Raw genomic sequence first — 16,899 nt, 5'->3', positions numbered from 1 at the left:
GTACAGTGTTTTAAGAGCATTTTCACCTGCCTAATCTACAGTCATTGTTTTTATATACTGCTCATTTATTTTTCATATATTTTTTTTCCCTACCAGCTGGTCTAAGGCTTTTTCTCATATTTCTGAAAGACTGAAGTGACCTACTTGGAATCCTAAGACCTTCCTTATCCACCCTCCAATTCCTGCCTGGGGTAGTATTCAACTGTGTTACCTCCCCGGACAAAAGCCACAGTAATCTGCTCTGTATGTCTCAGTGTTTCTTACTTTCTCCATAAGTATTATTGTTTTGATAATACATTACTTTATGTTGATGTATTACACCACTGCCTGACTCTGTCAGCAGCCATCAGCAGCCATAACCCCTCCATCTGCTCTCTACCCCTTACTACAGCCCATCCGTGTCTCTGTAGCTCCTTCCCTATCTTACATTAGCCTTATAACTGCTCCCTACTCCATTATCTGCCCTTCCCCTTTCCCTAACTCCTGTATTCTCCTCCCAAGGTTACCCTAAACCTAAACAAATACGGGTCTATCGTCTTCTTTCCCCTGTAGACAACCTAGTCTCTCTCCCTACCTCATTTCTTTATTGTTCTACCTGCAGGTTTGCCCTTCACTATATATCCCCTTCTACTATTCCTGCAGAGTCCTGTCTATATTGCCTGCTCCACGGTCCTCTCTCTACTCCCCATTAACCCCTTCTCCCTGACTAATCCACCCTATCCTTTCCTCCCAGTACTGGTTTCACTTCTTTTTCTCTCCTCTCTTATACTACTCCCACAACCCCTGCATAATCTTAACCTTATTCACTGCTCTTCTGTCTCCTGCCCTGGTCCTCTACCTTACTGATTGTTTCTCTCCCTCTGGTCTCACCTTACTTGTGTGTGTGTCCTCCCTCCACTCCCTACCCCAATTCCCACCCCCCCAGGGGTCCTCAACTTATACCTCACTAGACACTCCCCCTTTCTCTCCCTACCAATCCTCTTCCCTTCTAATAATTCTCTTCCACCATTCTCCTTCCTTCCTCTTTGCCTCTCTCCATATATCAACTCTCTACAGGTATTCTAACTTACACTATAATACTACCTACATCCACCCATTATTCACTAATTACCATGCCTCTTACACTCAAATCTTTGTTTACACATATCTTACTCTTCACCTCTACATTAACCTTCCTAGTTATACCTTATTACATCACCTTCCTTGAAATGATTACTCTATATGAACAAAACCTTCACCTCCAACAAACATTACCTACCTCTTTCAGAGAAAACCCTCAATCATAGTAATATAACCTGTTCCTCCAACTTTCTACTACCCAGATACCATAGATCATCTCATACTTCATACTACTTAAATAAAAGGTACCCATTTATCATTCCCAAGAGCTCTATATCCAAACTTTGTTCACAAAGGAACCTCCTCCTACATGGTGACATCCATCCCAATCCAGGTCCTATTACCAACATTAATGTAAGTCCAAGTAATATGCCCACTACATTACCTCCATCCTGTACTAATTCAACCAACTCCTACTAATAGCTCACCTTAACATTAGGAGCTTAAATAATAAAACTCACCACCTCCATTCCCTCCTAGACTTACACTCATTTGATATCCTATGTCTCACAGAAACTTGGCTAAAACCCTCTACTAAAGACCAAGAAATCATTCCTCCTGGCTTTAACATACTGAGATGTGACCAAGATAAAGAAGAAAGGCGGAGGAATAGCCATTATCTATAAATCTAATCTTCAAGTTACTCTCTATAATGAACTACCACCTCTAGACTCCAAAGCCGAAATTTTAGCTATCAAACTGCTAATTAACAACAATAAATCTATATATATAATTTGTTTGTACCTTCCCCCTGGAAAGAATTCCCATATCCTTGAGGAATTACTTAGTTCACTTTCAAACCAACTACCCCAAGAAACCATAATACTTGGTGACGTTAACATTGACTGGTTAACCTGTTCATCCCAGCACCCTACTAGTCATATAAATCTCTACGGTTCTCACAATTAATGTCCACTCCAACTAGAATTCATAAACCTAATAAAAAAGAAGCAACTCTAGACTGGATCCTTATTAATAACCATCCTAACCTCTACACTCCAGGAACACTCCCTGATAATATTAGCGATCACATGCTCACCTATATTATTAGACAAAAATTGCATGTCCCAACCACCCATAAACTCAAGACATCTCGCTCAAACAGATTCTTCAATCCTGAACAGTTCCTCACAGAACTAAAAGCATGTGACTGGTCTCCGCTAACCCACCTTGAACTCAATGAAGCAGTTACCTACTTTAATACCAATTTTCTACAAATCCTTGACTCTCACGCTCCCATTCGCACTACTAGGATAAGATCCAAAACGGCACCTTGGCTAACAAAACAAACTAAGAACAAAATGGTCCTTAGAAATAAAATCTGGGCTAAATGGAGAGCTACTAAATGTCCTTTAGATCACCTTCTCTTCAAACAATTAAGAAATGCCACCAAGAAAGATACCCTCACAGATAAAAAGGAATTTTATCTTCACCTACAACAAACTAGTCAACAAACCCCGCAAAGATTCTGGTCAGGCATTAATAAACTTCTTAATCCAGGAAATACAACTACTCCCACTCCTTCTGGCTTTAACATTAGTGACTCCACTCTGATCCCAGATGCCTTCAACAACTATTTCACAGACGTTATTCAAACCCTAGCCAATTCACTACCCACTTCTACTCCTACCTTATCTATTACTTCTAATACCTCCTCTAACACCTTTCATATTCAACCTGTTGCCACATCTCTTATCCTTAAGCTTCTCAAGAAACTTAAACCTTGCACTCCATCTGCTGACCAACTCCCATCTGAATACCTACAAATTGCTGCAGAAGCTATAGCATACCCTATTTCCATACTTATTAATAGAACTATCACTGAAGGAAAAATCCCCACCTTATGGAAAATATCCCACATCATCCCCCTACATAAAGGGGGCTCCTCTACTGAGCTCTCAAACTTTCGACCTATTGCCTTACTCTCCCCTTTATCAAAGATCATGGAAAGATGCATACACAAACAATTTCTTTCCTACCTTCTAGAAAACAGACTTCTAGCCAATTGTCAACATGGTTTTAGACCTTCCCACAGCACTACAACTGCGATCCTTTCCTTTACTGACATTATTAATAATAATAAGAACAATAATCTCATCTCCTCTGCACTATTCCTAGACCTGTCAAAAGCCTTTGACATGGTTAACCATAACATACTTCTTGACAAACTAAATCTCTATTGTCTGAGCTCTCAAGCACTGCAATGGTTTAGGAGCTATCTCCAACATAGGCAACAAGCAGTCCTATGGCAGAATAACCTATCTTCCTTACTACCAGTAAACATAGGTGTTCCACAAGGCTCAATCTTAGGTCCCTTGCTTTTTTCCCTTTTTATTAATGACCTACATGTAAACATTCCCCAAGCCATCTGCATTCAATATGCCGATGACTCAACTTTAATCTGTTCTGCCAATAATGTTTCCTCACTACAATCCCTTACTCAAACAGCTTTCCATAAAGTTGAAAATTGGTTTATGGAACATTCCCTCCTTCTAAATCCCAAAAAAACAAAACTTCTTCTCTTTTCTCCTACTCTCAAATCTTCCTCACCTTTCTTCTCCATCTCCTCTAATAATGCCACCTGTATAAGCCCAGACATGACTACTTCTATTAGGTGTTACTATTGACAACCGTCTTAATTTTGATCACCATATTGATAACACCATCAAATCAGTTAACAAAAAAATTGGTACTCTCTATAGAATTAAACCCTTCCTTACCCCAGCAGCTAGAAAACCATTGCCCAAACCCACCTGATCTCTACCCTTTTCTATGCCTCTGCCATTTATACTAACTTATCAAAAAATAACATTACCAAACTCTCTACCTGCTACAACAGTATAACTAGATTCATTACAGCTACACCCTTCAGAACTCACCACTGTCTTAACCTCAGACAACTGGATTGGTTAGAACTTAATAGCCACTTACTCTATCAACAACTAACTATCATTCATAAGTCCCTTTACTACCCAGATGCTACCCCTAGCCTTACAAACTAATTACCCCTTATAAAAACCTAGCCACACTCGATCTGCTAACAAACTACTAGTAGCCTCGACTAAATCTTACAATAAAGCTGGTGACTCATTATTTTCAAATTCTGTCGGAAAGTCTGGAACCAACTCCCTCATGAAATAACCAACATTGACTCCAGACCCCTTTTTAAAAAACATATTAAAGAGCACCTAAAAACACACTGGCTATGTCCCTGTGCTAACCCTGACTGAAAACACTACCTCCTTACTCATACTTCACTCACCCTCCCCTGTTTCTTGCCTCTAAATGCCACACTTACTGATACCAGCCACTTCCTCATTTTGAACCCTATATACATTTTACCTATTCTCTCTTTCATTTTTTTTTTAATATAGGCAATTTTAGTAGCGTCCTAATCAGCTCTTTTTTATTACTCTTACTTAATTTCCTGCTCACCTCAAATTCTGTTTTTAACCAGCTGTTTTCATTTCATTTTTTTCATTTTTTTAGTTGTTATTTACAATTTTAGGTTGTATAGTCTGTCTCTGTTTTTTCTCTTTTACTCTTTTATTATTTACACATGCTTACCTTTGTAACATTTTGTATTTTTGCTTGCTATTGTCTTTTTATTGTAAATGTGTGCTTATTGCCTGTATCTTGGAGCTTTTCTCCCCAGGCCTCTACTGAAAATGGATATATGTCCAGCTAGACTAGCCCGGTCAACAAATGTAAAATAAATAAATAAATGTAAAATAAAATAATAAATAAATAAATAAAATGTCCCAGTCCTGACTTTTCTATATGTTATGCAAAGCCTGTCTCCTACACTGACCATCATGTCTACATCCTCCATGAGAATGTCCCAGTCCTGCCTTTTCCATATGTTACACAAGGCTTGTCTCCTACACTGATCCTCATGTCTATATCCTCCATGAGAATCTCCCATTCCTACCTTTTCTGTATGTTACACATGGCCTGTGTCCTACACTGGCCCTCACGTCTACATACTCCATGAGAATGTCACAGTCCTGCCTTTTCTACATATTACACAAAGTCTGTCTCCTACACTGACCCTCATGTCTACATCCTCCATGAGAATGTCCCAATCCTGCCTTTTCTATATGTTATACAAGGTCTGTCTCCTAAACTGACCCTCATGTCTACATCCTCCATGAGAATTTCCCAGTCCTGCCTTTTCTATATGTTATACAAGGTCTGTCTTCTACACTGACCCTCTTGTCTACATCCTCCATGAGAATGTCCCAGTCCTACCTTTTCTATATGTTATACAAGGTCTGTCTCCTACACTGACCCTCAAGTCTGCATCCTCCATGAGAATGTCCCAGTCCTGCCTTTTCTATATGTTACACAAGGTCTGTCTCCTACACTGACCCTCATGTCAATGTCCTCCATGAGAATGTCCCAGTCCTGCCTTTCTATATGTTACACAAGGTCTGTCTCCTACACTGACCCTCATGTCTACATCCTCCATGAGAATGTCCCAGTCCTGCCTTTTCTATATGTTACACAAGGTCTGTCTCCTACACTGACCCTCATGTCTGCAACCCCATGAGAATGTCCCAGTCCTGCCTTTTCTATATGTTATACAAGGCCTGTCTCCTACACTGACCCTCATGTCTACATTCTCCATGAGAATGTTCCAGTCCTGCCTTTTCTATATGTTATACAAGGTCTGTCTCCTGCACTGACCCTCATGTCTACATCCCCATGATAATGTCCCAGTCCTGCCTTTTCTATATGTTATACAAGGTCTGTCTTCTACACTGAACCTCATGTCTACATCCTCCATGAGAATGTCCCAGCCTGCCTTTTCTATATGTTATACAAGGTCTGTCTCCTGCACTGACCCTCATGTCTACATCCTCCATTAGATTGTCCCAGTCTTGCCTTTTCTATATGTTATACAAGGCCAGTCACCAACACTGACCCTCATGTCTACATCCTCCATGAGAATGTCCCAGTCCTGACTTTTCTATATGTTATGCAAAGCCTGTCTCCTACACTGACCATCATGTCGACATCCTCCATGAGAATGTCCCAGTCCTGCCTTTTCCATATGTTACACAAGGCTTGTCTCCTACACTGATCCTCATGTCTATATCCTCCATGAGAATCTCCCATTCCTACCTTTTCTGTATGTTACACATGGCCTGTGTCCTACACTGGCCCTCATGTCTACATACTCCATGAGAATGTCACAGTCCTGCCTTTTCTACATATTACACAAAGTCTGTCTCCTACACTGACCCTCATGTCTACAACCCCATGAGAATGTCCCAGTCCTGCCTCTTCTATATGTTATACAAGGTCTGTCTCCTATACTGACCCTCATGTCTACATCCCCATTAGAATGTCCCAGTCCTGCCTTTTCAATATGTTATACAAGGTCTGTCTCCTACACTGACCCTCATGTCTACATCCCCATGAGAATGTCCCAGTCCTGCCTTTTCTATATGTTACACAAGGCCTGTCTCCTACACTGAACCTCATGTCTACATCCTCCATGAGAATGTCCCAGTCATGCCTATTCTATATGTTATACATGGCCTCTCTCCTACATTGACCCTCATGTCTACATCCTCCATGAGAATGTCTCAGTCCTGCCTTTTCTATATGTTATACAAGGTCTGTCTCCTAAACTGACCCTCATGTCTACATCCTCCATGAGAATTTCCCAGTCCTGCCTTTTCTATATGTTATACAAGGTCTGTCTTCTACACTGACCCTCTTGTCTACATCCTCCATGAGAATGTCCCAGTCCTACCTTTTCTATATGTTATACAAGGTCTGTCTCCTACACTGACCCTCAAGTCTGCATCCTCCATGAGAATGTCCCAGTCCTGCCTTTTCTATATGTTACACAAGGTCTGTCTCCTACACTGACCCTCATGTCAATGTCCTCCATGAGAATGTCCCGGTCCTGCCTTTCTATATGTTACACAAGGTCTGTCTCCTACACTGACCCTCATGTCTACATCCTCCATGAGAATGTCCCAGTCCTGCCTTTTCTATATGTTACACAAAGTCTGTCTCCTACACTGACCCTCATGTCTGCAACCCCATGAGAATGTCCCAGTCCTGCCTTTTCTATATGTTATACAAGGCCTGTCTCCTACACTGACCCTCATGTCTACATTCTCCATGAGAATGTTCCAGTCCTGCCTTTTCTATATGTTATACAAGGTCTGTCTCCTGCACTGACCCTCATGTCTACATCCCCATGATAATGTCCCAGTCCTGCCTTTTCTATATGTTATACAAGGTCTGTCTTCTACACTGAACCTCATGTCTACATCCTCCATGAGAATGTCCCAGCCTGCCTTTTCTATATGTTATACAAGGTCTGTCTCCTGCACTGACCCTCATGTCTACATCCTCCATTAGAATGTCCCAGTCTTGCCTTTTCTATATGTTATACAAGGCCAGTCACCAACACTGACCCTCATGTCTACATCCTCCATGAGAATGTCCCAGTCCTGACTTTTCTATATGTTATGCAAAGCCTGTCTCCTACACTGACCATCATGTCTACATCCTCCATGAGAATGTCCCAGTCCTGCCTTTTCCATATGTTACACAAGGCTTGTCTCCTACACTGATCCTCATGTCTATATCCTCCATGAGAATCTCCCATTCCTACCTTTTCTGTATGTTACACATGGCCTGTGTCCTACACTGGCCCTCATGTCTACATACTCCATGAGAATGTCACAGTCCTGCCTTTTCTACATATTACACAAAGTCTGTCTCCTACACTGACCCTCATGTCTACAACCCCATGAGAATGTCCCAGTCCTGCCTCTTCTATATGTTATACAAGGCCTGTCTCCTACACTGACCCTCATGTCTACATCCTCCATGAGAATGTCCCAGTCCTGCCTTTTCTATATGTTATACAAGGTCTGTCTCCTACACTCACCCTCATGTCTACATCCTCCATGAGAATGTCCCAGTCCTGCCTTTTCTATATGTTATACAAGGTCTGTCTCCTATACTGACCCTCATGTCTACATCCCCATTAGAATGTCCCAGTCCTGCCTTTTCAATATGTTATACAAGGTCTGTCTCCTACACTGACCCTCATGTCTACACCCCCATGAGAATGTCCCAGTCCTGCCTTTTCTATATGTTACACAAGGCCTGTCTCCTACACTGAACCTCATGTCTACATCCTCCATGAGAATGTCCCAGTCATGCCTTTTCTATATGTTATACAAGGCCTCTCTCCTACATTGACCCTCATGTCTACATCCTCCATGAGAATGTCTCAGTCCTGCATTTTCTATATGTTATACAAGGTCTGTCTCCTAAACTGACCCTCGTGTCTACATCCTCCATGAGAATTTCCCAGTCCTGCCTTTTCTATATGTTATACAAGGTCTGTCTTCTACACTGACCCTCTTGTCTACATCCTCCATGAGAATGTCCCAGTCCTACCTTTTCTATATGTTATACAAGGTCTGTCTCCTACACTGACCCTCAAGTCTGCATCCTCCATGAGAATGTCCCAGTCCTGCCTTTTCTATATGTTACACAAGGTCTGTCTCCTACACTGACCCTCATGTCAATGTCCTCCATGAGAATGTCCCAGTCCTGCCTTTCTATATGTTACACAAGGTCTGTCTCCTACACTGACCCTCATGTCTACATCCCCATGAGAATGTCCCAGTCCTGCCTTTTCTATATGTTATACAAGGTCTGTCTCCTACACTGAACCTCATGTTTACATCCTCCTTGAGAATGTCCCTGTCCTTTTTCTATATGTTATACAAGGTCTGTCTTCTACACTGAACCTCATGTCTACATCCTCCATGAGAATGTCCCAGTCCTGCCTTTTCTATATGTTATACAAGGTCTGTCTCCTGCACTGACCCTCATGTCTACATCCTCCATGAGAATGTCCCAGTCCTGTTTTCTATATGTTATACAAGGCCAGTCACCAACACTGACCTCATGTCTACATCCTCCATGAGAATGTCCCAGTCCTGACTTTTCTATATGTTATGCAAGGCCTGTCTCCTACACACAGCTCATGTCTACATCCTCCATTAGAATGTCCCAGTCCTGCCTTTTCTTTATGTTACACAAGGCCTGTCTCCTACACTGATCCTCATGTCTATTCCTCCATGAGAATCTCCCATTCCTGCCTTTTCTGTATGTTACACAAGGCCTGTCTCCTACACTGACCCTCATGTCTACATCCTCTATGAGAATGTCCCAGTCCTGCCTTTTCTACATGTTACACAAAGTCTCTGTCTCTGACATTCGACTCATACCATAACCCTGAGAATCCCAGCCTCTTCTATTATACAAGGCCTGTCTCCTACACTGAACCTCATGTCTACATCCTCCATGAGAAAGTCCCAGTCCTGCCTTTTCTATATGTTATACAGGCCTGTCTCCTACACCTGACCCTCATGTCTACATCCTCCATGAGAATGTCCCAGTCCTGCCTTTCTATATGTTATACAAGGTCTGTCTCTATACTGACCCTCACAGCCTCCCTCATGAGAATGTCCCAGTCCTGCCTTTTCTATATGTTACACAAGGTCTGTCTCCTACACTGACCCTCATGTCTACATCCTCCATGAGAATGTCCCAGTCCTGCCTTTTCTATATGTTATATAAGGTCTGTCTCCTACACTGACCCTCATGTCTACATCCTCCATGAGAATGTCCCAGTCCTGCCTTTTCTATATGTTATACAGGCCTCTCTCTACACCCTCATGTCTACATCCTCATGAGAATGTCCCAGTCCTGCCTTTTCTGTATGTTATATAAGGTCTGTCTGCTACACTGACCCTCATGTGTACATTCTCCATGAGAATGTCCCAGTCCTGCCTTTTCTATATGTTATACAAGGTCTGTCTCCTACACTGAACCTCATGTCTACATCCTCCTTGAGAATGTACCAGTCCTGCTTTTTCTATATGTTATACAAGGACTGTCTCCTACAATGACCCTCATGTCTACATCCTGCATGAGAATATCCCAGTCCTGCCTTTTCTATATGTTATACAAGGTCTGTCTCCTACACTGATCCTCATGTCTACATCCTCCATGAGAATGTCCCAGTCCTTCCTTTTCTATGTGTTACACAAGGCCTGTATAACATATAGAAAATACAGGACTGGGACATTGTCATGGAGGATGTAGACATGAGGGTCAGTGTAGGAGACAGACCTTGCATAACATATAGAAAAGGCAGGACTGGGACATTATCATGGAGGATGTAGACATGAGGGTCAGTGTAGGAGACAGACCTTGTATAACATATAGAAAATACAGGACTGGGACATTGTCATGGAGGATGTAGACATGAGGGTATGTGTAGGAGACAGGCCTTGTATAACATATAGAAAAGGTAGGACTGGGACATTCTCACGGGGATGTAGACATGAGGGTCAGTGTCGGAGACAGACCTTGTGTAACATATAGAAAATACAGGACTGGGACATTGTCATGGAGGATGTAGACATGAGGGTCAGTGTAGGAGACAGGCCTTGTATAACATATAGAAAAGGCAGGACTGGGACATTCTCATGGGGATGTAGACATGAGGGTCAGTGTCGGAGACAGACCTTGTGTAACATATAGAAAATACAGGACTGGGACATTGTCATGGAGGATGTAGACATGAGGGTCAGTGTAGGAGACAGGCCTTGTATAACATATAGAAAAGGCAGGACTGGGACATTCTCATGAGGATGTAGACATGAGGGTCAGTGTAGGAGACAGACTTTGTGTAACATATAGAAAAGGCAGGGCTGGGACATTATCATGGGTATGTAGACATGAGGGTCAGTGTAGGAGAAAGGCCTTCTATAACATACAGAAAAGGTAGGACTGGGACATTCTCATGGAGGAGGTAGACATGAGGGTCAGTGTAGGAGACAGACCTTGTATAACATATAGAAAAGGCAGGACTGGGACATTCTCATGGAGGATGTAGACATGAGGGTCAGTGTAGGAGACCAACCTTGTATAACATGGAGATGTAGACATGAGTGTCAGTGTAGGAGACAAGCCTTGTGTAACATAGAAAAGGCAGGAATGGGACATTCTCATGGGGATGTAGACATGAGGGTCAGTGTAGGAGACAGGCCTTGTATAACATATAGAAAAGGCAGGACTGGGACATTCTCATGGGAATGTAGACATGAGGGTCAGTGTAGGAGACAGGCCTTTTGTAACATATAGAAAAGGCAGGACTGGGACATTCTCATGGGGATGTAAACATGAGGGTCAGTGTAGGAGACAGGCCTTGTGTAACATATAGAAAAGGCAGGACTGGGACATTCTCATGGGGATGTAGACATGAGGGTCAGTGTAGGAGACAGGCCTTGTATAACATATAGAAAAGGCAGGACTGGGACATTCTCATGGAGGATGTAGACATGAGGGTCAGTGTAGGAGACCGACCTTGTATAACATATAGAAAAGGCATGACTGGGACATTCTCATGGGGATGTGGACATGAGGTCAGTGTAGGAGACAGGCCTTGTGTAACATATAGAAAAGGCAGGACTGGGACATTCTCATGGAGATGTAGACATGAGGGTCAGTGTAGGAGACAGGCCTTCTATAACATATAGAAAAGGTAGGACTGGGACATTCTCATGGAGGAGGTAGACATGACGGTCAGTGTAGGAGACAGGGTTTGTATAACATATAGAAAAGGCAGGAGTGGGACATTCTCATGGGGATTTAGACATGAGGGTCAGTATAGGAGACAGGCCTTGTGTAACATATAGAAAAAGCAGGACTGGGACATTCTCATGGGAATGTAGACATGAGGGTCAGTGTAGGAGACAGGCCTTGTGTAACATATAGAAAAGGCAGGACTGGGACATTCTCATGGGGATGTAGACATGAGGGTCAGTGTAGGAGACAGGCCTTGTTTAACATAGAGAAAAGGCAGGATTGGGACATTCTCATGGGGATGTAGACATGAGAGTCAGTGTAGGAGACAGGCCTTGTATAACATATAGAAAAGGCAGGACTGGGACATTCTCATGGCGGATGTAGACATGAGGGTCAGTGTAGGAGACATACCATGTGTAACATATAGAAAGGCAGGACTGGGACATTTTCATGGGGATGTAGACATGAGGGTCAGTGTAGGAGACAGGCCTTGTATAACATATAGAAAAGGCAGGACTGGGACATTCTCATGGGGATGTAGACATGAGGGTCAGTGTAGGAAACGGGCCTTGTATAACATATAGAAAAGGATAGACTGGCACATTCTCATGGGGATGTAGACATGAGGGTCAGTGTAGAAGGCAGGCATTGTATAACATATAGAAAAGGCAGGACTCGGACATTCTCATGGCGATATAGACATGAGGGTCGGTGTAGGAGTCAGGCCTTGTATAACATATAGAAAAAGCAGGACTGGGACATTCTCATGGGGATGTAGACATGAGGGTCAGTGTAGGAGACAGACCTTGTATAACATATAGAAAAGGCAGGACTGAGACATTCTCATGGGGATGTAGACATGAGGGTCAGTGTAGGTGACAGGCCTTGTATAACATATAGAAAAGGCAGGACTGGGACATTCTCATGGAGATGTAGACATGAGGGTCAGTGTAGGAGACAGGCCTTGTATAACATATAGAAAAGGCAGGACTGGGACATTCTCATGGGGATGTAGACATGAGCGTCAGTGTAGGAGACAGACCTTGTATAACATATAGAAAGGTAGGACTGGGATATTCTCATGGAGGATGTAGACATGAAAGTCAGTGTAGGAGACAGACCTTGTATAACATATTAAAAAAGCAGGACTGGGACATTCTCATGGAGGATGTAGACATGAGGGTCAGTGTAGGAGACGGGTCTTGCATAACATAGAAAAGGCAGGACTGGGACATTCTCATGGGGATGTAGACATGAGGGTCAGTGTAGGAGACAGACCTTGTATAACATATAGAAAAGGCAGGACTGGGACATTGTCATCTGTATGTAGACATGAGGTTCAGTGTAGGAGACAGACCTTGTATAACATATAGAAAAGGTGGGAACCTAAGAGATCTTTTAAAGAATAACCATCAGCCTGTCAAACAAGAACACCCACGTACCTTTAAATGTGGTTCCTGCCACTGATGTCATAAACTGAAGGTGGGAAATTCTTTTGAAATTAATGCTGTAAAATATAAAATCAAAGGCAAATATAATTGCTCTTCCAAAGCACTCGTATACCTGGCTTAGTGTAACCTATGTCCTGTGTTTTACATAGGTAAAACAGGAAGGAAATTCATCCAGAGGATGTACGAGCATATGTCCGCCATTTGGAAGAACAATTCTAATAATGCCTTGGCTGGGTACATCAGCACAAATACAGACCACGATTTCTCTTTCATGGTCATTGATCATGTTGACATGGATGATAGGAGACCATGGAGCCTCTATTTAGAACTAAAAGAATTGAGGTGGCAGATTTTGCTAAGAGCACATAAGTAGCCAGGCATAAATGAGATGCCCTCTATCACACCTGTGTTAAAACTCAAGGCTTTAGAAAGAAATAAAATTGTGGATAAGTGATTAAAGTTTAGTTATCTAAAATCACTATCGAGCATATGAGTGTATATACATACACATTTTAATCCAATGTATAATTTGTTGTTGTTTTTTCTGGGGACAGAAGGGTTAAACTTTTGGTGATGATGTCAAGATTTTTAATTAATCTTTTATCCAATAATGCAAGAGTATGTATTATTTAAACCTTGCAAGGTTTTTATTCAGTTGTCTGATGAAGTTTTTTTTTAATAAACAAAAGCGCTCACTTGTTTGTATAAAAAAGTTTTGGATTTTTATTTACTTGGATCCAATTTTAAACTCAAGACTTTGTTGTGTTTGCTGTGTGGTTTTGGAGGCACCCATCACTACCTATCTACTTTTCAACTGTTGTAAGTGCCTAGTCAAGTACATGCCAAATGCATACTGTGCTCAATTATTGGTCTAATGAGGGCTGAGTACAGCAGAACTATAATGTCCTTGGATCTGGATGCTGTACCTTTACTTATAAGTTGAGTCACATCAAAAGACTTCCTCACCACAGTGGGCACATGGTGGGCAAAGTTCAGGCTATTATCTATCTGTGTACCCAAATGTCTCACCTCTGAGTCAGAGGTCACTGTTTCACCAAGTTCGCAAATGACTGTAAATTAGGAGCTATCATAGATCCTCACAACAGCACCAACATTCTACAAGAGGATCTAACAAATAAATGACTTGTACAAAAGACATGGATTAAAACTCAGTGCAAAGAAATGCATTATACTGCCCTTTGGGAAAGTGTCCACTCAAGCTAATTACTTCTTTGACAAAACTCCCAAGCTTGACCAAATAGTTAAGGATCTGGGAACATATGTAGAAAGTAATCTGGTATTCGGCCAACACATTGCTAAGATGGTACGGAAATCATTCAATATCGCCCAACACATAAGCAAGGGCATGGCATCCAGGTCCAAAGAAGTAATAGTACCGCTCTACTCAGCCCTTATCAGACGAGTATGGCATCCAGGTCCAAGGAAGTAATAGTACCGCTCTACTCAGCCCTTATCAGACGAGTATGGCATCCAGGTCCAAGGAAGTAATAGTACCGCTCTACTCAGCCCTTATCAGACGAGTATGGCATCCAGGTCCAAGGAAGTAATAGTACCGCTCTACTCAGCCCTTATCAGACGAGTATGGCATCCAGGTCCAAAGAAGTAATAGTACCGCTCCACTCAGCCCTTATGAGACCTATCATTCAGTACAATGCTCCATTTGGCAGGTACCGAACTAGGGACTTGCAGCAGTTGAAATGCCCTCAAATGTTTATCACCAGGAGAATCCAGTGTATGAATACTCAGTCCTACCCAGATCACCTTAAGGTCCTATCTCTGTACTCAGTCTTCTACATGTTACTGAGAGGTGATCCATGCCTAGCATATAAGGCATCCTCAGATCCAGCTCTGCTGGATCTCTTGCACATCCACAGGACAAACAGCACCAGAAGCATTAGATCCAAGCTCCTGAACTTTGGCTGTGACATAAACCGAACCTGCTGGAGGGACCAATATGTGCTCCAAAGGATCCCCTCATGCTATGGAATAAGCTAATCATCTATATGAAGGAGAGTCCATCCCTGACCCTATTCAAAAAAAACCTTGATCATTGGGTTGGAAATAGAAAATGTGCCTCTGGTCAGGCCCCCATGTTTCTGATGGACAGAGATCAACAGTAAGTAAATTAAACCCCGACTAACATACCCCCCACATAACTCTCAGCTACCTTTTTACTGACATACCCTTCCATATAAACATCTAAGGAACTCTGGGATAAAACTGGGTTGGAGTTCATGGCTAGGCTTGTAAAAACCCTGGTGGTCATTGTCCTAGTATGAGCTTATGAACATATGATCCTTAGCCTACTCTTGTGGAGTGATGCTCCCCTTTGCTCACTTCTGTTGTTCATTCGACTAGCACATACACAGGAACTGTTCTGGGTGCTTTTAGAGGGAACTGAGATTCTAAGCACTTGCATCTTATATAAGGCACATATGACCACTGCTGTATGATAAGCTGTGCTGTGCAAACACAACAACTTCATACATGCAGAGAAATTGACTAAGTAGATAAAATAGCCAACTGGCCAATCACAGAAACACACTTGAAGCCTTCCTCTGTGATTTTCAAGCTCAGAACAGACCAGGCTACTCTCTACTGCCACTTGAGTGCAGAGTTAACCTTTCTTAATATAAAGTCAAACAATGGTAAGCCAAAGTGCAGCACTACGTAACAGGCAACAACTTAACCAGCAAACACTTCCTCAAATAAGATGGCTACAGTACATGTAACCAGCAGTAAGATCAGTGATGCACAGTGGTACTTTACAAAGATAAAATGCAGAAATACAATAAATAATTCATTAATATAATAGCTGCACATATAGATAACTTAGGAAATGTCACAATATCATTATGTACTACTACCTATGCTTGGATAGCACTGGATAGAAACAAAACACTTAGTATGCAGTGACTTTATACAGACAGGAAAACTGACTAAGCTTATAAAACAGTCCACTGGCCAATCAAAAAAAATTCATTTGAAGCTTTGCTCTGTGATTTCCAAAATCAGAACAGACTAGACTACCATATACTGTCACTACAGTACAGACATAACCTTTCTAAATGTAAAAATCACACAAAAGTGAGTCCAAAGTGCAGAAACTACAGAAAAGACAACAGATTAACCAGCAAACACTTCATTGAATAATATAGCTACAGTTTAGAAAACCAGCAGTTAAAACCAATGAAAGACAGTGGCACTTTACAACAATAAAGTGCAGAAATACAGTAAATAATTTAGCATTATAGCAGCAGCTACAGATCAAGACAGGATTTAGAATGTCTGCAAAATGTGGCAGGATGCAGCATATCCATGGGATGAGGCAGGACAGGGTAGGATGCAGCATGTCTACAGGACAGGGCAGGATGCATCATTTCCACATACTGTCACACGATGCAGCATGCCCATAGGATGAAGTAGAATGTGACGTGACCACAAGCTGGGGAAGGAAGCAAAGGATTGGATGCAGATTAGCTAGGGAAGAATGCAATGTATCCACAAAACAGGGCAGGATGCAGCATGCCCACAAGGCAGGACAGAATGCAGCATGCCACAGGATGGAGCAAGGTGCAGCATGTCCACATGCTAGGCCAGAATGCAGTATGTTACAGGACAAGACAGGAACCAGCATGTCCACAGGATGAAGCAAGATGCAACA

The sequence above is a fragment of the Protopterus annectens genome, chromosome 4.part0 (assembly GCF_019279795.1).
Source record: "Protopterus annectens isolate FY-2018-M chromosome 4.part0, PAN1.0, whole genome shotgun sequence".
Classification (NCBI taxonomy): Eukaryota; Metazoa; Chordata; order Ceratodontiformes; family Protopteridae; genus Protopterus; species Protopterus annectens.
The sequence above is the reverse complement of the archived record's forward strand: the minus strand, read 5'-3'. Positions refer to the sequence as shown.